General features: G+C 44.3%; 1 long non-coding RNA gene across 9 annotated transcripts; it reads right to left on the bottom strand.

Annotated features, from left to right (window-relative positions):
- Positions 1-15885: 15885 nt before the first annotated feature.
- LOC123112368 (uncharacterized) lies at positions 15886-23505 on the bottom strand. Of its 9 annotated transcripts, none has more exons than XR_006455404.1 (8): positions 22879-23505; positions 22532-22739; positions 22128-22213; positions 21972-22061; positions 21192-21249; positions 18277-20327; positions 17270-17407; positions 15886-16994 (listed from the first exon to the last, which is right to left on the bottom strand). It is a non-coding gene; the product is annotated as an uncharacterized lncRNA (long non-coding RNA). The 9 variants fall into 9 exon arrangements; XR_006455400.1 differs by having other exon boundaries at positions 15886-17407; positions 18277-18413; positions 18618-20327; XR_006455407.1 differs by having other exon boundaries at positions 15886-17402; positions 18277-18413; positions 18618-20327.
- Positions 23506-24587: the final 1082 nt, after the last annotated feature.

The raw sequence follows: 24587 nt of genomic DNA, 5'->3' as shown, positions 1-24587 counted from the left end.
ACGAATTACGAGTATAGTAACCGTGACATGCCAGATCCGAAGGAGCAAACTGGACAAAGCTACTTCGCAACCAATGTTTGCATTCAACTAGCCACTACGATTTGGTACGGACAAGAAAAGTACAGTAAACAATTTAAGATCTATTTTTCGGGTGAGATCGATAACTTAAGCACATATGGGAGAGTACCACCTCTCTTGCGACGCCGTGTAGGCCCCTGCTGATACGTTGAGGGTGCTGCGGGTGCGATGGCTGTCGGCGGCGGGGAAGAAGACTTTAGATGGCAGACGACCGGGTAGGGGGATAAATCCTGTTGCCGTGGATGAGGCGGTCGTAGGAGCGGCAATAGCAAAGTGGACGACGACGCCGATGAAGCGAGACGACGCGATGAAAGGATCCTGGTCCGGCGCCGTGGATGAGAGACGTCCATCTCTTGCAGTGGACGACGGGGTAGGGGTAGCGGCTCCGACAAGGTGGAGGATGTTGTGGAACGTAGTAATTTCAAAATTTTCCTACGCACACGCAAGGATCATGGTTATGCATAGCAACGAGAGGGGAGAGTGTTGTCCACGTACCCTCGTAGACCGAAAGCGGAAGCGTTAGAACAATGCGGTTCATGTAGTCATACGTCTTCACGATCCGACCAATCCAAGTACCGAATGTACGGCACCTCCGAGTTCAACACACGTTCAGCTCGATGATGATCCCCGGACTCCGATCCAGCAGGGTGTCGGGGATGAGTTCCGTCAGCACGACGGCGTGGTGACAGTGATGATGCTCTCCCGACGCGGGGTTTCTTCTAAGCACCGCTACGATATGACCGAGGTGGAATATGGTGGAGGGGGGCACCGCACACGGCTAAGGAACGATCACGAAGATCAACTTGTGTGTCTATGGGGTGCCCCCTCCTCCGTATATAAAGGGGAAGGAGAAGGAGGGCGGCCAAGGGGGTGGCGTGCCCTAGGAGGGGGAAACCTACTCCAAGTAGGTTTGCCCCTCCCTTTCCTAGTCCAAGAAGGAGGGGGAAGGAAGGAGTGGGAGAGGGGAAAGGTAGGGGGCGCCGCCCCCCTTCCTTGTCCTATTCGGACTCAAGGGGAGGGGGCGCGCCTCTTGCCCTGGCCGGCCCCTCTTTCTCTCCACTAGGGCCCAACAAGGCCCATTAGTTCCCGGGAGGGGTTCTCGTAACCCCCGGTACTCCAATATATATCTGATAACCCCCGGAACTTTTCCGGTGTCCGAATATAGTTGTCCAATATATCAATCTTTATGTCTCGACCATTTCGAGACTCCTCTTCATGTCCGTGATCACATCCAGGAATCCGAACAACCTTCGGTACATCAAAACTTATAAACTCATAATATAACTGTCATCGTAATGTTAAGCGTGCGGACCCTACGGGTTCGAGAACTATGTAGACATGACCTAGAACTGTTTCCGGTCAATAACCAATAGCGGAACCTGGATGCTCATATTGGCTCCTACATATTCTACGAAGATCTTTATCGGTCAAACCGCATAACAACATACGTTGTTCCCTTTGTCATCGGTATGTTACTTGCCCGAGATTCGATCGTCGGTATCTCAATACCTAGTTCAATCTCGTTACCGGCAAGTCTCTTTACTCGTTGCGTAATGCATCATTCTGTAACTAACTCATTAGCTTCATTGCTTGCAAGGCTTATAGTGATGTGCATTACCGAGAGGGCCCAGAGATACCTCTCCGACAATCGGAGTGACAAATCCTAATCTCGAAATACGTCAACTCAACAAGCACCTTTGGAGACACCTGTAGAGCATCTTTATAATCACCTAGTTACATTGTGACGTTTGGTAGCACACAAAGTGTTCCTCTAGTAAACGGGAGTTACATAATCTCATAGTTATAGGAACATGTATAAGTCATGAAGAAAGCAATAGCAACATACTAAACGATCAAGTGCTAAGCTAACTGAATGGGTTAGGTCAATCACATCATTGTCCTAATGATGTGATCCCGTTAATCAAATGACAACTCATGTCTATGCTTAGGAAACTCAACCATCTTTGATTTATGAGCTAGTCAAGTAGAGGCATACTAGCGACACTATGTCTGTCTATGTATTCACACATGTATCATGTTTCCGGGTAATACAATTCTAGCATGAATAATAAACATTTATCATGATATGAGGAAATAAATAGTAACTTTATTATTGCCTCTAGGGCATATTTCCTTCAGTCTCCCACTTGCACTAGAGTCAATAATCTATATTACACAGTAATGATTCTAACACCCATGGAGTCTTGGTGCTGATCATGTTTTGCTCGTGGAAGAGGCTTAGTCAACGGGTCTGCAACATTCAGATCCGTATGTATCTTGCAAATCTCTATGTCTCCCACCTGGACTTGGTCCCGGATGGAATTGAAGCGTCTCTTGATGTGCTTGGTCCTCTTGTGAAATCTGGATTCCTTTGCCAAGGCAATTGCACCAGTATTGTCACAGAAGATCTTCATTGGTCCCAATGCACTAGGTATGACACCTAGATCGGAAATGAACTCCTTCATCCATACTCCTTCATTTGCTGCTTCTGAAGCAGCTATGTACTCAGCTTCGCATGTAGATCCCGCTATGACGCTTTGTTTAGAACTGCACCAACTTACAGCTCCACTGTTTAATAAAAACACATATCTGGTTTGTGATTTAGAATCGTCCGGATCAGTGTCAAAGTTACGACTAGCTCTTTGTCACCTCCATAAACGAGAAACATATCCTTAGTCCTTTTCAGGTATTTCAGGATGTTCTTGACCGCTGTCCAGTGATCCACTCCTGGATTACTTTGGTACCTCCCTGCTAAACTAATAGCAAGGCACACATCAGGTCTGGTACACAGCATTGCATACATGATAGAGCATATGGCTGAAGCATAGGGAACTTCTTTCATTTTCTCTCTATCTTCTGAAGTGGTCGGGCATTGAGTCTGACTCAACTTCACACCTTGTAATACAGGCAAGAATCCTTTCTTTGCCTGATCCATTTTGAACTTTTTCAAAACTTTATCAAGGTATGTGCTTTGTGAAAGTCCAATCAAGCGTCTTGATCTATCCCTATAGATCTTGATGCCCAATATGTAAGCAGCTTCACCGAGGTCTTTCATTGAAAAACTTTTATTCAAGTATCCCTTTATGCTATCCAGAAATTCTATATCATTTCCAATTAACAATATGTCATCTACATATAATATCAGAAATGCTACAGAGCTCCCAGTCACTTTCTAGTAAATACAGGCTTCTCCAAAAGTCTGTATAAAACCATATGCTTTGATCACACTATCAAAGCGTTTATTCCAACTCCGAGATGCTTGCACCAGTCCATCGATGGATTGCTAGAGCTTGCACACTTTGTCAGCACCTTTTGGATCGACAAAACCTTACGGCTGCATCATATACAACTCTTCTTCCAGAAATCCATTCAGGAATGCAGTTTTCACATCCATTTGCCAAATTTCATAATCATAAAATGCGGCAATTGCTAACATGATTCAGACAGACTTAAGCATCGCTACGGGTGAGAAAGTCTCATCGTAGTCAACCCCTTGAACTTGTCGAAAACCTTTCACAACAAGTCGAGCTTTGTAGACAGTAACATTACCATCAGCGTCAGTCTTCTTCTTAAAAATCCATTTATTCTCGATGGCTTGCCGATCATCGGGCAAGTCAACCAAAGTCCACACTTTGTTCTCATACATGGATCCCATCTCATATTTCATGGCTTCAAGCCATTTTGCGGAATCTGGGCTCATCATCGCTTCCTCATAGTTCATAGGCTTGACATGGTCAAGTAACATGACCTCCAAAATAGGATTACCGTACCACTCTGGTGCGGATCTTACTCTGGTTGACCTACGAGGTTCTGTAGTAACTTGTTCTGAAGTTTCATGATCATCATCATTAGCTTCCTCACTTATTGCTGTAGTCGTCACAGGAACCGGTTTCTGTGATGAACTATTTTCCAATAAAGGAGCAGGTACAGTTACCTCATCAAGTTCTACTTTCCGCCAACTCACTTCTTTCGACAGAAACTCCTTCTCTAGAAAGGATCCATTCTTTGCAACAAATGTCTTGCCTTCGGATCTGTGATAGAGGGTGTACCCAACAGTTTCCTTTGGGTATCCTATGAAGACACATTTCTCTGATTTGGGTTCGAGCTTATCAGGTTGAAGCTTTTTCACATAAGCATCGCAGCCCCAAACTTTAAGAAACGACAACTTTGGTTTCTTGCCAAACCATAGTTCATAAGGCGTCGTCTCAACAGATTTTGATGGTGCCCTATTTAACGTGAATGCGGCCGTCTCTAAAGCATAACCCCAAAACGATAGCGGTAAATCAGTAAGAGACATCACAGATTGCACCATATCTAGTAAAGTACGATTACGACGTTCGGACACACCATTACGCTGTGGTGTCCCGCGTGGCGTGAGTTGCGAAACTATTCCGCATTGCTTCAAATTTAAACCAAACTCGTAACTCAAATATTCTCCTCCACGATCAGATCGTAGAAACTTTATTTTCTTGTTACGATGATTTTCAACTTCACTCTAAAATTCTTTGAACTTTTCAAATGTTTCAGACTTATGTTTCATTAAGTAGATATACCCATATCTGCTCAAATCATCTGTGAAGGTGAGAAAATAACGATATCCGCCATGAGCCTCAACATTCATTGGACCACATACATCAGTATGTATGATTTCCAACAAATCAGTTGCTCTCTCCATAGTACCGGAGAACGGTGTTTTAGGCATCTTGCCCATGAGGCATGGTTCGCAAGTACCAAGTGATTCATAATCAAGTGATTCCAAAAGTCCATCAGTATGGAGTTTCTTCAAGCGCTTTACACCAATATGACCTAAACGGCAATGCCACAAATAAGTTGCACTTTCATTATCAACTCTGCATCTTTTGGCTTCAACATTATGAATATGTGTATCACTACTATCGAGATTCATCAAAAATAGACCACTCTTTAAAGGTGCATGACCATAAAAGATATTACTCATATAAATAGAACAACCATTATTCTCAGATTTAAATAAATAACCGTCTCGCATCAAACAAGATCCAGATATAATGTTCATGCTCAACGCTGGCACCAAATAACAATTATTTAGGTCTAAAACTAATCCCGAAGGTAGATGTAGAGGTAGCGTGCCGACGGCGATCACATCGACTTTGGAACCATTTCCCACGCGCATCGTCACCTCGTCCTTAGCCAGTGTCCGCTTAATCTGTAGTCCCTGTTTCGAGTTGCAAATATTAGCAACAGAACCAGTATCAAATACCCAGGTGCTACTGCGAGCTCTGGTAAGGCACACATCAATAACATGTATATCACATATACCTTTGTTCACCTTGCCATCCTTCTTATCCGCCAAGTACTTGGGGCAGTTCCGCTTCTAGTGACCAGTCTGCTTGCAGTAGAAGCACTCGGTCTCAGGCTTAGGTCCAGACTTGGGTTTCTTCTCCTGAGCAGCAACTTGTTTGCTGTTCTTCTTGAAGTTCCCCTTCTTTTTCCCTTTGCCCTTTTTTTTGAAACTGGTGGTCTTATTGACCATCAACACTTGATGCTCCTTCTTGATTTCTACCTCCACAGCTTTTAGCATTGCGAAGAGCTCGGGAATTGTCTTTTCCATCCCTTGCATATTATAGTTCATCACGAAGCTCTTGTAGCTTGGTCGCAGTGATTGAAGAATTCTGTCAATGACGCTATCATCCGGAAGATTAACTCCCAGTTGAATCAAGTGATTGTTATACCCAGACATTCTAAGTATATGCTCACTGGCAGAACTATTTTCCTCCATCTTGCAGCTATAGAACTTGTTGGAGACTTCATATCTCTCAATCCGGGCATTTGCTTGAAATATTAACTTCAACTCCTAGAACATCTCATATGCTCCATGACGTTCAAAACGTCGTCGAAGTCCCGGTTCTAAGCCATAATGCATGGCACACTGAACTATCGAGTAGTCATCAGCTTTGCTCTGCCAGACATTCACAACATCTGGTGTTGCTCCTGCAGCAGGTTTGGCACCCATCGGTGCTTCCAGGACGTAATTCTTCTGTGTAGCAATGAGGATAAACCTCAAGTTACAGACCCAGTCCGTGTAATTGCTACCATCATCTTTCAATTTGCTTTCTCAAGGAACGCATTAAAATTCAACGGAACAACAACACGAGCCATCTATCTACAACAAACATAGACAAGCAAAATACTATCAGGTACAAAGTTCATGGTAAATTTAAGTTCAATTAATCATATTACTTAAGAACTCCCACTTAGATAGACATCTCTCTAATCATCTAAGTGATCACGTGATCCAAATCAACTAAACCATAACCGATCATCACGTGAAATGGAGTAGTTTTCAATGGTGAACATCACTATGTTGATCATATCTACTATATGATTCATGCTCGACCTTTGGGTCTCAGTGTTCCGAGGCCATATCTGCATATGCTAGGCTCGTCAAGTTTAACCTGAGTATTCTGCGTGTGCAAAACTGGCTTGCACCCGTTGTAGATGGACGTAGAGCTTATCACATCCGATCATCACGTGGTGTCTGGGCACGACGAACTTTGGCAATGGTGCATACTCAGGGAGAACACTTTTATCTTGAAATTTAGTGAGAGATCATCTTATAATGCTACCGTCAATCAAAGCAAGATAAGATGCATAAAATATAAACATCACATGCAATCAATATAAGTGATATGATATGGCCATGATCAACTTGTGCTTGTGATCTCCATCTCCGAAGCACCATCATGATCACCATCGTCACCGGCGCGACACCTTGATCCCCATCGTAGCATCGTTGTTGTCTCGCCAACTATTGCTTATACGACTATCGCTACCGCTTAGTGATAAAGTAAAGCAATTATAGGGCGATTGCATTTCATACAATAAAGCGACAACCATATGGCTCCTGCCAGTTGCCTACAACTCGGTTACAAAACATGATCATCTCATACAATAAAGTATAGCATCACGTCTTGACCATATCACATCACAACATGCCCTGCAAAAACAAGTTAGACGTCCTCTACTTTGTTGTTGCAAATTTTACGTGGCTGCTACGGGCTGAGCAAGAACCGTTCTTACCTACGCATCAAAACCACAACGATAGTTCGTCAAGTTAGTGTTGTTTTAACCTTCGCAAGGACCGGGCGTAGCCACACTCGGTTCAACTAAAGTTGGAGAAATAGACACCCGCTAGTCACCTGTGTGCAAAGCACAGCGGTAAAACCAGTCTCGCGTAAGCGTACGCATAATGTCGGTCCGGGCCGCTTCATCCAACAATACCGCCGAACCAAAGTATGACATGCTGGTAAGCAGTATGACTTGTATCGCCCACAACTCACTTGTGTTCTACTCGTGCATATAACATCAACGCATAACACCTGGGCTCGTATGCCACTGTTGTGGAACGTAGTAATTTCAAAATTTTCCTACGCACACGCAAGGATCATGGTGATGCATAGCAACGAGAGGGGAGAGTGTTGTCCACGTACCCTCGTAGACCAAAAGCGGAAGCGTTAGAACAACACGGTTGATGTAGTCATATGTCTTCACAATCCGACCGATCCAAGTACCGAACGTACGACACCTCTGAGTTCAGCACACGTTCAACTCGATGACGATCCCTGGACTCCGATCCAGCAGGGTGTCAGGGATGAGTTCTGTCAGCACGACGGCATGGTGACGGTGATGATGTTCTACCGATGCAGGGCTTCGCCTAAGCACCGCTACGATATGACCGAGGTGGAATATGGTGGAGGGGGGCACCACACACGGCTAAGGAACGATCACGAAGATCAACTTGTGTGTCTATGGGGTGTCCCCCTCCTCCGTATAAAAAGGGGGGAGGAGGAGGGGGCCGGCCAAGGGGGTGGCGCGCCCTAGGAGGGGGAAACCTACTCCAAGTAAGTTTGCCCCTCCCTTTCCTAGTCCAAGGAGGAGGGGGAAGGAAGAGGTGGGAGAGGGGAAAGGCAAGGGGGGCGCCCCCCTTCCTTGTCCTATTCGGACTCAAGGGGAGGGGGCGCGCCTCTTGCCATGGCCGGCCCCTCTTTCTCTCCACTAGGGCCCAACAAGGCCCATTAGTTCCCGGGAGGGGTTCCAGTAACCCCCGGTACTCCAATATATATCCGGTAACCCCCAGAACTTTTCCGGTGTCCGAATATAGTTGTCCAATATATCAATCTTTATGTCTCGACCATTTCGAGACTCCTCGTCATGTCCGTGATCACATCCGGGAATCCGAACAACCTTCGGTACATCAAAACTTATAAACTCATAATATAACTGTCATCATAACGTTAAGCATGCGGACCGTACGGGTTCGAGAACTATGTAGACATGACCTAGAACTGTTTTTGGTCAATAACCAATAGCGGAACCTGGATGCTCATATTGGCTCCTACATATTCTACGAAGATCTTTATCGGTCAAACCGCATAACAACATACGTTGTTCCCTTTGTCATCGATATGTTACTTGCCCGAGATTCGATTGTCGGTATCTCAATACCTAGTTCAATCTCGTTACCGGCAAGTCTCTTTACTCGTTACGTAATGCATCATTCCGTAACTAACTCATTAGCTACATTGCTTGCAAGGCTTATAGTGATGTGCATTACCGAGAGGGCCCAGAGATACCTCTCCGACAATCGGAGTGACAAATCCTAATCTCGAAATACGTCAACTCAACAAGTACCTTTGGAGACACCTGTAGAGCACCTTTATAATCACCCAGTTATGTTGTGACGTTTGGTAGCACACAAAGTGTTCCTCCAGTAAACGGGAGTTACATAATCTCATAGTCATAGGAACATGTATAAGTCATGAAGAAAGCAATAGCAACATACTAAACGATCAAGTGCCAAGCTAACTGAATGGGTCAGGTCAATCACATCATTCTCCTAATGATGTGATCCCATTAATCAAATGACAACTCATGTCTATGGTTAGGAAACTTAACCATCTTTGATTTACGAGCTAGTCAAGTAGAGGCATACTAGTGACACTATGTTTGTCTATGTATTCACACATGTATCATGTTTCCGGGTAATACAATTCTAGCATGAATAAATAAACATTTATCATGATATGAGGAAATAAATAATAACTTTATTATTACCTCTAGGGCATATTTCCTTCAGAGGATGGGGTGGCGGATGGAGGAGGCTGGCCGCAGTGGGGAGGTTGTTGTGGCGCCGATGGTGTATGAATGGGGAAATGGAGGGGGAGGGGGGGACCTCAAACTTTGGGACGCGCTTGTCTGAAAGGTGGCAAAGTTACGAACTTATCCCCCGTTTAAAATTCCAGACATCACGTCGGTTGGGGATAGGACGGTAATCTCGCATCTCCCAAATATTTGCCGGTAACGACTTCGGGCGAGGAGAGGGTGTTTTTCCGCCCACGGTTGGCGCCCACAGTGTATGAACGGGGCTGATAGGTAGGGCGGTTGTGTCACGTCTGAGGGAAGTTACACATCTGCCCCTATTTAAAATATTAGCCTACATCGATTTCGAACGAGGAGAGTTTGTTTTGCCGCCCACCGTGGATGAATGGGAAATGGAGGGAGAGACACATGTCTTTCGGACGAGCTTGAATCAAATGTGTTTTGCCGCCCACGTTTGGCGCCCACCGTGTCTGAATGGGCTCAGAGGCCGTCGTGTCACGTCTTATTGAAGCTACTAGTCTACCCCTATCGACAGCAGTGTAAATCCGGTCGATAAGGATGTCAAGTATCAGGGGTAGACAGTAATTTCCATCTCGCAAACACTTGCTTCGGGCAGCCCGCAAATGATAGTGGGTGTTTAGCCGCTTCGTTCAAAACTTGGGAGAATTAGCATTCACGTTTGCCCTGGGCCCTGGCAACTAAATCCAAATCCAATTTTTATTCGATTACGAATATCCACAGATAATTCTATGTTTTGTTATTTATTTCTTCAAAACCACAACAAAGATTTATTCCACCTTTATATATGATTATGATTTAGAAATGTCGTGATCTTCTAATTCAGTAGGTTGGATACACTTTGAGTCAAACAGTTATTTCATCCAATACAATATGCTCACACAAAAAACATTTCACCTTATTTCAATCATACAAGTACTGAGGATTACCTCGCCTAAAAAATTCGGATCATTACAACACATGGACAACATAGGGGATCTTACAATATAATCCATTCAGAGACATGACACAACATGCAAGTACAATAATCTAATGACAATTTCAACTGCTATCTAAAGAAGAACTGGGATTACCCTGGGCTTAAGATAGCAGAAGCAGCAGGACCTCCTCCGTCTTCAAATGCAACATTCTTACTTCCTCCAATTCTTGGGTTACTTGCATAATGCGTGCAGCTAATTGCATAATTTCCAGCTTCAAGATCGAGATTACCTCATTCATGGCAGCCACACCATCTCTTTCTGCCTCTAGTAGAGCCTCAAGAACTATAATATCTGTGCTCAGACTGCTCTCCGGCGGTATTGCCTCTGAACTTCTACCATCTGGTAACATGGATGGTGCACTGCTTCCACAAATAGATTTTGGGGTTGTACATTGTGTCCTAGTGTGAACAGCATCCTGGACATAAGTAAGAGATAGTTATCGCATGATCCAGGCAGTAAGCTTACATGGTAAATGGCATACGAATTATTGCCGAGCATGGCAAGCTATATTTAAATGGTTCGAAGAAGCATCAGCCGAAAAGAAATTAAAATGGTAAGATGAAACTAGGGATGTAAGTGGCAAATAAACAACATCCGCCAGTCCTATCTAGTTAGTTTTTGCTAGCTCCCTGGTTCATTTTCCTCAAAAAAAACTCTTTTGAACTATCATACCACTAGTGGACTTTAATCGGGATTAAACGGGACCCAGTTGACATCCCTAGTTGAAAGGGAGTGTACCACCACCGCTATATTTAAGTTGCCAAGGCATCTAAGCAATTGAAATAATCTGAGAAAGCACTTAACAGTGTGGCCTCATATAAACTACGAAGACAATCTTGTGATGAAGTTCAGAGGAAAAGTTAAGGACTCAAATGAACTAGGCATGCATTTCTTTACGATAGTACAATAGGCATTGCTGACATATTGGCCAACTCAGGTATACCATAACAAGTAACAAACAAGCATTCAAATCAAGCAATACAGCAAAGCAGACAACTGAACTTTTTGTTATTTTGTAGGATTACAGGTTGAGGGCACAAGCCAAGAAAGCAGCCCACACGCATTACATTTCACATGTACTAAAACACACTGGCTTACCATATGTTGCTGTGAAGCCTCGCTGCTGTTGCAATGTTCTTTGAAGATATCATCAGCATCCCGTGGTTGCAAATCTACTTGTTGTAGTTTATTCTGCACCCTCTATTTAGGTAAAATTAATTTTAATCGCATGCACTGGTTCGAATTGATCATCAATGGTTCATCTAAACTAATGAAAGAAGGGTGTGTGCATACACGACAATATATCTGCTTCCCTCTATTTTTATGTTTGTTCGAGGTGTCAGCCCCAAAAGAACAAATATTTTGCTTGATGGGGTTGGCAGCTCCATAATTAATAGAAGCATCAAATTAGTCATGCAACTTGGGAAGATCAAGAACACACAAAAAAGTAATGAACAGAGGCTCGTAGCAGTGATGTAATAGCTAGCATCAGAAAATGTAGGGTAAAACGAACAAAAACCAGCGGAACCACATGCTAGTTTGCTGATGTGTAATTAAGCATAGAGAACATGAAGCAGTCTGATGGAACCAACAGGTGGCATCAGAACAACACCATTATCATAAATATAGCATGCAAGAAGTAAAATAGTAGGCAGTGATATCTAGGAAGTACAGTAATACTTAGGACAAAACTAAAGCATATTAACTATATGTGCACTGGTATGTAATTTAGCACATGTAACATGTTCATTGCCAGAAGTATGGCCCTACAGGTGTAAGCAGAATAACGCGTCTCATGAAAAACTGAATGATGCCCTGAAGAAATTCAAAGGTGCGGTGCTTATGCTAAGAGAGTGAACGTAGGCGCCGACCATTGGATAATAGTACCTGATTCTCGGCGGCGTATGGGTATCGTTGGCATACTTGATAGCTAAGGATCATCGATGGTGGTCGTGTTGCGGTTGAGTTTGGGCCGGCTGTCGCCGTCGCTGAAGCGGCTCCGGTGCTACGGTTGTGGCGCCTGTCGACATACAAGAAAGCTCATCTGTGGTAAGTGAACAGTTGCATGATAAAGAGAAAAACCGAAGGAGTACAGATCAAAATAACCTGATGAGGCTGCGACGTCGGTAAAGCAAGGCCGGTGGAGTTGAATATGGCGTCCGTGGAGCGGGTCCGATGCAGTGGACGAAGGCTTCGGCGGGCGCGTTGTACAGTGCTTTCGGTGAGGCGGATCTATTGCGGCGGACGAGGGCTTGTATGAAGGGCCAGCGAAGGGACGGACGAGGGAGTCAGTGAAGGGCCTACACTGTGGTGGACAAGGGCGCCGGTTAAGCAGATCCGGTGTGGTGGACCATGATGGCGGTCAAGGAGATCTGGAGCAGTGTACAAGCCAGTTGCTGAAGCGGCTCAAGTGAAGTGGTGAGTTGGCAGTTGGGGGTTCCAAGGTGCGGAAGGTAGATCCGTCGGGGTGTGAGGTCCACCGCTGTGGCAGAGGACTAGATTCGGCGGCCTGCCGTGGGAGGGGGGGTCGGGGAGGGGCTCTGGGGAAGAATGTTGGGGGCAAAGAGGGGAAAACAATGGAGTTACCAAAGCAGCCATTTTCCGTTCATGTGGCAGGGCTAAAACAGGAATATCGCAGGGCTAAACTTTCGGGCGCGAGATATTTTGATGTGAGTGGGAAGTTTGAAAGCTTTTGGTGCCTGAAATTATATTCTGCTCTTGTACGACCGACTATGATATCATGGCCAAGAATTTGTTTGTTTTGCACGCAAATAAAAGTGCAAGTTTTGAAAATCAATGTCTCCAACTCCAAACTTAGATTGTCCATTCAATCCAAATATGGATCATTGAGATACTACAAGCAAATACCATCATATGGTCCCATTCAAATGAAATTCCAAATGTGTTTATCCCAAATATAATGACAAAAGCAAAAATGTGTATGTGTATGAATAAAGTGGATGATTATAAAGTTTGAACATGCCCGTATGTGTATATCTCTAGGTTTGATATATGAATTTGAAATCACGAAATCCCAGCTTAAAAATGTACCCCCGTTTAAATGAATTACAAAAGCTAATGATGGAGTCGAATTCCAAAATTCCAATCTTAGGTTTGTAATTCCGATACATCAAAGTATATCACACATGTTCAAAAGTATCGTTATCTCATAGTACAAACTGTGAAACAAATTGATCAACCTTGAGTGCACACACTATTGACCATGTATATCTCAATTACGCTAAAGTCCCTCAAATATAGACACCTCACTCTTTATCTGAAGCCAACCCTCCCTCGTCGCCCCCCACACACAGAGAAGTCGGTCTCTCCCCCAAACACCAACACACGAGCACATTAACACCCTCTCTCTTCTAAAGTCCGGACCCCAATATAGGTCTCTATCACTTTGTCTCTTGGGCATGCACACATCTCTTGCCCCACTCTCTAGCTAGGTCGCCCGACATCTCTCTTTCCCAAGCACACACACTATGTAGAGTGCATCTTTCCCATACACACAAAACGTCGCCCTCAAACGTCTATCACCCTAGTTATTTGGTTCTCGCACACTCACCTCACACACCACCCCCACTGCAAAACAAGCACACTTTGTCTCCTTGTGCACCACTCTCCTCTTTCTATCTCTCCCACATGCGGACCCGCCCCAGCTCCTCCCTGTATACATATATGTCGTGACTCTTTCCATAGCTCCCTAATGTATCATCATTCTCGATCTCGCACATTGTTCTCTACACCATCTATTCTAGATCTCTCATGAAATCCCTATCACACACACGATGACTCGCTTCCCTTGCGTCTCCGTACATAGGCCAATTTCAAACAACATCAACTCTCTCTCTCTCTCTCTCAACACCCCTCTCCCACACACAATCGATGTCTCTTCCAAATAGTCTGCTCCCCCCACCCGCACCCATGCTATCCCGCTACTACACATGTCACACCATTCCCCCTTCCCTTATACTAGGTTTACATCATTAGTGGTCTCTCTACTCCACATACACACACTCCCTCTCACACACAAACGCGCGCACAAACACACACAGACACGCACAAACACCTATTAATCTGGATCCTCATCTCTCCCCATGTCCGCATGTGTATCTCGCACACTCACTCTATAATTATGTATATGTGTCTCCACGTTACACAACACAAAGCCCCATGTACATGTCTCTCTATCCTCCACACACATAGACACAAAGAAACTGTTATCATTGCCTCAGTCTCTAGACATATCACACACGCACACTATCTCTCTCTCTCGCAAACACGCTCAACAAGGGTTTCCCCATGAATAACTTACCGTCTATTCATCAACAGTCGTGGCAGTACGGTGAACACGAGACGTGAAAAAGAATAAATCTACACATGCTTAGACCATCTAGTATGACTACTAGGACTAAAGCAAGCCAAAAAGCGCGCCGCCGTCACCCCCTCCTTATCGGCGACGGGAAAACCTTTGTTTTACACAGTCAAGAAGTCATTGTGCTAAGGCCTCACATGCTGAGGCGTTGAAAAGAATGTAGATGCTAGTTTACGGAAACAAGTATCGATAATACGTTTGTATCTCCATATTTATATTTCTTCTCTTATAAAAAACCGAGTTGGTGATGATGGTACGCGTGCTATCTTGCAATATAGACCGTCCGATCTATATTTGACTGATGGAAATTAAACTAAAAGATACCCGCACCCCTCTCCACATTTGCAGACAAGGCCTTCCCTCGTTCATCCTTATCTCCAACAACCTCATTGTTGAGCAATTAAGAAAGGAAGCCTCTGGAACAAACTGGCCTGGTGGCCGCTGCCGGCGTCGTCAATCCCCATGCCTCCGCTCAGTCCGATCACCAATCACCACCACGCCCCACTCCTCTTCACCTTATCTCCTATTTCTCAAGATATCATTAGTTTTTACACATGGGATTACTCCCGCATGGGTCAATCACAACGGGTGTTTTTATAAAAAAATGCATCTTGATGTTCCGTGCAATGCACGGATCTTGCTAGTACTCCTATAGAAGACTAAGTTGGTGATGATGGTGTGTCTGCCATCCGTCTTTTGTGACCATTAGATCTACATCTAACGACTGTGAGGTAAGTTGTTGCCTTTTCTCACAAACATCCCACTTGTCTACCAATTTGCAGAAAAACCCATAACTAGTATCATAAAACCAACCACATCCCTCCCTGACCTCACCAAAACAGCCCAAGGAATATATTCTAATTGAAACATAATATATCTCTAGTGATACTAGGAAAATTGCCAGTGCGTTGCACCGGGAGATAGGCTTAACATGTGTTATGCAACCCGCATCTTCGCTGCATAATAAGGACTAGCAAAAGAGCTCGTGCGTTGCAACGGGACAAAAAGAATAATTCTATCCATTTTCCTAGCTCAATAATGTGAATTAAAAGAATGGCTTTTTTACTAACGCACAAAAATGTTGAATAATGTATGAAAATGCATGGAATCAACATTAGTACAAGCATTTGATTTTATGAAAAAAAGGGGGGAAAGGTATTTGTTTGCCTCCAACCGGTAGGGCTGTCAACAAAGCTCGCACTCAATGAACTGTTTCGTGCTCGATTAACTATATGCTCAAGTTTGGCCACTTTGACTGGTTGATATGTCAAATATGGAACATGTAATTTCCAATAGATCATGATGTATTGTGCTCTAAATTTGTACTATTGTTTCATCATTGGTCGCTTATTTGTGATTGGTAAAACCACTACGATAGCCTATAGCTTAAGGACATCTGCAATGCTAGACTCTTGTGTAGGCACTTAAGAGTAAAAAGTTAAACATCAAAAAATTAAGAAAAAAGTAAGCGCCTTCTCATTCAATGCTAGGCGCTTATCAGCGGCTCTAAATACGTAGGCCCGGCAACCCGTTTCTTTACTCGCGTGCCCAGGAAAAGAGAAAGCGCTCAATGCATCTATTGGTACCGGGCACACTGGGAACAACTAACACAACTGCCGGTCTATCGGAAAATAAATCCTGGCGTCCATCAATTGCAGATGCCCTAAGAGAACATGCAATATGTATATATCCGGCATCAAGTCCCACAAATAAATTTATTTGTAGTTCAATGCACATATATTCTGCCGGCAAACATATATGATTATCTCAAGATGTCGTACACATATATTCGTATGAAAAGGCACTGCCTTTGGCTCAGTTAATCCATTTATAGCCATATATTAAAACAGAAGGGTACATATAAATTTTGCCCCTTGTATGATTTTCAAACGATGTATATGCTGAACAATAGCTTTGAATACATAATTCAATTCCAAAAAATAATCAGCATACAGATGTTACATACAGAGGCATTGTGGTCTTGAAGTTGCAACATACATAATGAAATGTAATGCATGACATGCTTGATCTAAAAAGGTTATGATAGTAATGAAAAAATGTACGATAGCAAGGGAAACCTTACGTTGTATCAGTGCTGTTATATATTTGAAATCTCAGTGCACATATATATATTTTCTAGCAATACCAAGCTTTGATCTCAAACAGAACATATCCACATTACCCTCAGGATAACTGAACAATAATACCTGACAGTGGGTCACCCGGTTCAATCCATCCATCTTGGCACCAAAATCGGAAGTTCTGGGTAGCTCCAGCTTGCCAAATAAAAACTGAATGATTATGATTTATGCACCTAGGTGATATCCCTGTGCAGATCATGATGGTTATAGTACTGTACCTATTGCCAACTTTGCTAGCTGCATCACAGAAATTAACACCTAAAGGGTTGAAGCACAAAATATTCAGTACTTACTATGAGTAAAGGAAAATCATAAAAATTATATCTATGGACTTGCAAAGACAATCAAGAGCAACGGCTGATGTGAAAGCTTTCATTGGCTGTATATATGACTCGTCTTTTCCATCAAATTGTCACTGATAGCACAAACATTTGTGATTTGGAACCAATTGGACAGAAAAATAGGATGCAAATTTATGTCCTCTCGCATGAAACATGTCAGCTGCAAAAATCATGTCATGTAATAGAAGCTACCATTAATCATGCAGTGCAAGAGGCCACAAACACGCTCCATTTGGATCACCCTGGTAGCAGCCAAGCCCTCTACTGTTCCGCCAGCAGTGAAGCCCCGGTGGTCCAGCCTGAGTTTTTGCATGGTTCATCTTCTCTGCACTGAACACTTTGGAGATGAGATTCTTTGTCTTCTCTGCTTTTGGAAAAAGAAAAAACATAAAAAGGCCTAGTTCTGATCCGTCGGTTAATTTAATTTGCCTCTGGTTCTGATCAATCATGCATATCCGTAGTACCAGGACATTTTCTGATCAGCGTTGTTACTATTTTATTTCACATTTAAATTCTGTGTTTAACTTGAACTCTGCATGTCCTCCTCGTCCTCAGACGTTTTGATCCCAGCCATACATTCCCCTGAATGTTATGTTATTTGTAGTAGTATGATGCCTTCATGCCTGAGAGGGACCCTGCTTTCTTTCCGGGCGGTTTTAGCTGTCCTCTACCCACACCATGGGAGTTGGTTGGATCCTAAGTGGAGGCCTTTAGTGCGTGTAGCCTGCCTTCATGGCACGGCTAAACATTCCCAGTATACAGAAACATCCTGGCTTAGCCAAAGGTATTTCTTAAGCCTCTTAATTCTTAGTAGAGGAGCTCATGCGGCAGTACTGTGTTCGTTTGGAGAAATATGTTTTTATAATTTTGGGTCCATTGGCTGTTAGCTTACAGATATACTTATAGTTTCCTGTATGTGCATTAATTGATTTTTATTTTGGATCCGTCGTCTGTTAGGTTGCAGAAATATATATCTTGCTATATGTGCAAAGTATTTTGGAAAGTTCCTTACCAACCAATGTTCCTGCAAATTAATTGATTTTAATTTTTTGATGGCGCAGAAAGATGGCGTCCCACATTCGATAAATTTTAGTAATGCAAAAGGAAGACTGTAATGGCCGTAAAAGCAGAGGAACACAACTAACAAGAAGTTAACCGAGAATATTCAACACTGGAGCTACAAGAAGATTGAATCAAACCTATATATAGTCTGTTCTTGTCAAGATCGATCGAGCCTCTTCTGGAGCTCCCGGGTCCCGATGTGTCCTGTGTACCTCAACCTCAATGCACCGTTCCTCTCCCCTTGCAGCCTCCTCTCTGCTGCATAAATCATATACTGCATTTGCAGCAATATAAATGCCACTCTCAGCACTCCACACCTTATACAGTAGTAAAATATCTAGCTGATTCTCTACGGTTCTACATGCACATTGAATACTGGAGAGTACCTAAAATCAAAATAAGAGAAGGAGCAAGGATGTACACGCCTGCTGGAAAGTACATACAACTGAAAGAAGAAAAGGAGCAAGGATGTACGCACATGTTCCCTAAGCAGCCTCTCCACCTTACCATGCTGGCTAACAAGAATCCCTGATCCTCACAGTCTCTCACTTGACGTTCTGCTCCCTCTTCCCCAAGCTCGCACCTGCACCTTCTTCTCCCTACCTCTCCTCCTCCCTGAATCCTCCTCTTTCTCTCTTTTCCACCAGGGAAAACTGAAGAGCTGGCATGGCTTGGAGCTATCTACCTGCAAGAAATTCGTGCTGCCACGCCGGATCCCTCCGTCTCACGCGCCCGTCTGCCGTCGCCCAGCTCCGGCGAGCTCCTGCCTAGGTCGCCGGATCCCTCACTCCGGCTTTCCTCGTCGCCACCGGCGACCCCCTCCTCGCCGCCCGCTTTCGGATCAGCCTCCCCAACCCCTGCCATGCACGGATCCGCCCCTGCAAGCTCCAGCCGCCGCCGTCTGTTCTGCATCGAGCTGCTGTGCCACCCCCAACCGCTCGAGCCGCCGCATTGAACCGAGCCAGAAGGTGCACTCGAGCATCATCTGCGTGTAGCCGGTCGGGGAGGGGTAGGCGCGCCGGCGTGGTGGCTGGTGGTGGCGCACGGCGGCGCGCGGTGAGGGGCGTGGCAGGGGTTGGAGATGGGATTGGGAGGCAGGGCGTGCGGGGAGAGGGGGGCTGATTTTCTTTCCTTTTCTCTGGCGTACCGGTTCGTGTTAACTTATTGTGAGGACTGCGCGTACAATACCGAAATCAACAGGGGTTTCTTTACAAAAGTGCACGACGGTGAACCCGGAGACCCTATCCGTGCTTTATTATTAGGGAGAGATATGAGCCCCCAGCCTGAAGAAAAGCAAAACTATCCAATTGTATATGAAGACGAATATAAGAATGTTAACCCGCAAAAAGAAGGAATATAAGAATGTCATAATAGAAAAATACTCGGAAAATCATAAAACCAAGCCAGCCAATCAGCAATTGGAACAAATCAAAACTCATCAAGGAAAATAATAATAGAAGTTTTCAGCATAAAAAGTGAAACCTGCTTCTAACCATCGGGATTCGATTAATTGCTACTAACTGGTGGCACAATGAGTATTCTTTTCTAGATGCAGTAAGTTCGGTTTCCAACATAACAGCAGCTAGCTTCACTACAAAAAAATAAAAATCGATAACAGGTCTGGTATTGAAAACACAAACAGCTCACACTTTAAATTGAGATGGCTCTTCTTCGCAAAATAAAAATAAAATAAAATAGCTCTAGCTTAACTGTGGCAGCTTCAAGCACTCTCATCAATGTGCTTATGTCAAATCGATGTAGATATTCCAACATGAATTTAGTGACAGCAACGGATGATTCACAACCAGTGAAAAAGAAGCAGGGGAATAGAGGATAACCGGAAATTCAAGAAAGAAGCAAGAAAAAATGTTTTGGGTGCTTACTGTCTCGCCCAAAGACCTTGTTTCATTCGAGGCAAAAGTTACAGTGCTTTTTACAATAATATTAGTCATGGCCACCTTGCAAAGCCTAGACAACGCAAAATAGAAATTCATACAAAAAAATCATACCTTATTCATTTGCAGGAAATTAACATGAATTTTGTAGCGATTTTGCAAAGAGCAGTTCACATATTTACATTGTGTGATAGGCCCGGACTACTCCCTCTCTTGCAAGTCTGCCCATTGCTTCACTTTATTGAGTATCATCATGCTTGTGTTCTCTCCTTGAATGTAATCTTGAACCTCTCCTGTAGAACATCAAATAGAGCGCTTGTGCCATCAGAGGTGATGGTGATACCATGTACATCTGAAAGTTTATCTTTTGGCATGAACCTATTCAAAGTACTAAAATCAAATGATGGTCTACACATGGGTGTGCCAATCTTGCCTTAGGCCCTTAACTTTTGTCTGTTTGCTAATTTCTTCCATGGCTTAGGAGCATGCATTCTTCTACGGATTGATTACTTTTGACATTTAAAAATGTTCTCATGCCTTATCAAGTTATCATACAGGACAATCCCATATACGAACCAAAAATGGTTTTGATTACATAGTAATTACTTATTCTAACACAAAAGCAAAATGCAAAACAACCCGCATAAGAGGGCCAAGGGGTGCCTGAATACAGTTCCCAAGATTAGCACGCACAAGTGAGATCTTTGGTACTCCCTCCGTTTCAGTTTACAAGTCCTGCGTGTATACCTAGGTTGCCAATTTTATCACCCTAATTTTATCACCCTAATAAAAGGAGTGTGGAATCTTCTGTTGCAATACGCTTCTCCTGAACCATACAGGGAAGTTACGGAAAACATCAGTATGTACCCTATCATTCTTGTCTATTTCCTACAAATCATTTTTATGAGTTGTTCACTATGAGAAACAATCTCAGGGAAAAGCTAGATTAATGACCAAAGAAATGAAATTATAGACCAGTACGTAGTATGATTGAATTATTAGAGAATATGCTGCTATAGAAAATGCATTTAGTGAAACTGGATTATTATCTTCTTAAACCAAAAGAGAATGTATGGCTATAACAAAAAGGATTCGAGATGAGAAAAGAAATAACATAATGATCAAGAAATGATGGCAGAAGAGATACAAACACAAACCTGATGTTGCTAATAGATAATTGCAGATGCATGGCTCTACCGATTTCATAAGCAACATCTGTAGATTGCAAAAGTTGGGTCATTTAGGGTCTTTCCTATAAAAATAGTAGCATGTGCTCCAGTTACTTCCCCAGCAATACTCTTTTGCGACGCTACTCTTCTAGCAAAAATAATAACTTAACAACTATTCTTCATTTCAAAATCGTTCATGCAAACCCACGGAAGTCCAGACTTCTTTGCCTATGATTAGCCCTACAGCCTGAAGACTTGCACTGAACTCATCGTCTTGTTGCCTGAAGGAAATTTAGTGCGAACATCAAGCAGACTGTACGAGCTTCACAACCACAATAGCAGAGTGCATAACTTGGTGGTTTCATATTTAACATCTTCTACTTTGATATTGTTTTGACAACTCGATGGAAAGGCTCGACAGAATAACATGGTTATAATTAACAGTCTGACGACCTAACGCAAGCATTTCCTTCTGACGGGGAACCGACTTCACACCATAGGTTCAAGAGCTTCCAGGGGAGGCCACCATCGAGAAAAGCTGTTTCTAAAAGGTGGGACTTAACGTGGGAGAGCAGAGACTACAATTGATAAGGACGGTCCGAGGGAAGCCTGAGGGCACGGTTGTAGGTAGTGGCAGTTTCGGCACATCACTTACAAGTTGAGACCCGTGCATGTTTAATGTTATTTTTCAAGCGCCATGGTTTGCCACGGGAAAAAGGCAAGGAAGGCCTCCAAGTAAGAAGGCGGGTAATGCCTCCAAGTGCATACCTTCTAATTAGAGCATCTAATTAATTTGAGTCTGTGTTTCTAATTCTTAGTCATAAGCCTGAAACAGTATGTCCATTTGTCACCATGAACCTGCAGTTTTTGAAATAAATGAGTTTTGTTCCGTATGAACTGATCAAAGACGACCATTGATTTTACCTTGGCACTTGACTGAGTGAGAATGTTTGAGAAAGGATGACGAGTTCCCACACTCCTTTTTTTAACCAAACGACCAGTGTCCTCCCCTAGTTACACAAAAAGTGGTGGCAAAACAAATATCATTAGCAACCGTGAGGGTGATAGACTAATAAGAAAGTGCAGTCTGCATTCTTTTGACCAAAACTATTCATATTTCTGCAGTGCATCTATCCATTAGCAGTAATAACATTCTTCTGTAGTTTTTGCGGTATTGGTGGCTAATAAACAAATTCCTGAGGGTAACTCTTTTATAGAATTGAAGTTATGGCAAGCTCAAACCATCAAACAGTTGGAATACATTGCCAATGCCAGATAGCAATCAACAAGGGCGCATTCAGACTGACAAAGGGAAGTGCGGATTGAACCTGAGAAGCAAAAGGAGTTGTTGGCTGGACACAGTACTACAACTCGTTGTCGACCTTGATGGAGATCCCCAGGTCCGGCCACCTACAGGGCATTTGTATGCTGCGTCTGCCGCGTCGATGGTTCGACATAGCGCCGGCTGCATCATCTCCTTTCCCTTCCCCCATGTTCTCTATTAATTGGTGGTTGTACGGTGCCATAATGAACTCCCTGTAGTGAGTAAACATAGACCGTGGCCACACATCAACAGAAATAAAATGCTGCATAGAGGCAACGGAGAAGAGCAATGGCGATGTCGGGGCTACTGGTGTTGGACGAAGTTGAAGGCTGTCCAGGTGGAGGGGCTCACCATAGTGGAGAAGTTGGATGCGGCAGCTGGTGAACGGCGAGGAGCACCGAGGCACGAACCAAAGTTGGTCGCGCCCTCCATTAATCTGCTAGGCCAGGGCGGCGGTGCGTGGAGGGCAGCGAGCAGGGGAGCTTCGAGCGGCAGCACACGGGATCATTGGCGCGTCGGGTGGCCTGGTGGAGGCTCGCTCCAATGACCTCAGGGTCCAGGCGAGCTCGCTGGGTGAGGCCGTTGAGATGGCGGATAGGCACTTGGGGATCAAATGGCGACGCGGGACCTCGGCAGCGGAGCCTGGCCTGGCAGGAGCGATGGCTGGGGTTCCTGGGCGGCGCGGCCGCCGCGGGGAGGTTGACGCGGCGATTCGACGGAATTTGGTGGCTACTCCATGGATTTGAGGACACAAAATCCAACTCTGATCCCAGTCAGAGAAGCACGACACATGTGCAGGAGGTTCGAGATTGAAGAGGCTGCGGGTGGCGCCGGAGAGTATTAGGGGCGGATCGGGAGGGGAAGGAGAACAGGCCGGCGGATGGCCGGAGAAAAAGACCTGCCGCCGCCGACGGCGCCATGCCCGTCTAGATCGAGCAGAGCACGCATAAAGGAAAAGAGCCCGTCCCTTTAAAATGACCACGGGTTGAATATAGCAAACTATAGGGTCTTTTCTGCAAAACCGAAACGTTATGTCAAATTTACCACTTAAGAAGGGATTGCGGGTTGAATTCCCAAAAGCACAGGGGCTTTTTGGAAAAGCGCCGCGACAGTGAACCCGGTGACCCAGTCTGTGCTTTATTATTAGGGAGAGATATGTAATTAAAATTAGAGTGTTTTGTATCAAGTTTGTGAATAAGTATTATTCTAATTATGATTCATTGCAACGCACATGAACATTGCTAGTATTTCCAACCATGCAAATTTTTTCCCTAGTATTCCATAGTTTCGAGTTTTCCATCAAGGTATTAGTCATCCATGGTTGATATTTACTTTCAATCATGAACACATATGCACTATGTAACTAGCCTTGCTTATTGGGTTCCAAAGCTTAAATTTCACTCCTACTTACAATATGTAGAGTATTTAACAAAAAACTACCACTTTCAACCAGCCCTAAGAAGAATTTATTGTACAAAAAATAGCAAAAACATACCCAAATTTTTTTAATCCACGCCAAAAACTACTACCTACCGATTAGGTTAGTTTAAACCCATTTATGACAGGGTTGGCCCACACGTCCGTGCTGATGAGACAGCTTAAACCAACACATTTTGTTTGACCGTTGACACGAGGGACCCACATCTGACCTTCTATCCTGTTATTCCCCTTCAAATCATTATTTTTCCTGAACATTACTTCAAACAGTACTGATGCGTGTTCGTCGGTGGCGCCGGTGATGAGCGAGTTGGCCGCCGCTCCGCCGGACGGGCCGGACGCCGCGCTGTCCTCCGCACGGGTTGGCAGGCTGGCCCGAGCGTGACTCACGAGCGAGCAAGCCGCCGCGCTTGCCTTCGCTCGAGCCAGATGGCTGGCCTTAGCGCGGCGCGCGCGAGCAAGCCGCCGCGCCGCCGTGCCAATCTAGCTAGCAAACCTTATAGACAAGCAGCTGGACGGAGCTATCTTGGCTAGCTAGCGGTCGCGAGCGCCGGACGGAGCTGGCATCCAGGCTGCCGCAAGATGGGCTCCACACCGCCGACGGTTTTGACCTCGCCTTCTGC

Source organism: Triticum aestivum, chromosome 5B (genome assembly GCF_018294505.1).
Source record: "Triticum aestivum cultivar Chinese Spring chromosome 5B, IWGSC CS RefSeq v2.1, whole genome shotgun sequence".
Taxonomy (NCBI): domain Eukaryota; kingdom Viridiplantae; phylum Streptophyta; class Magnoliopsida; order Poales; family Poaceae; genus Triticum; species Triticum aestivum.
The sequence above is the reverse complement of the archived record's forward strand: the minus strand, read 5'-3'. Positions and strand labels throughout refer to the sequence as shown.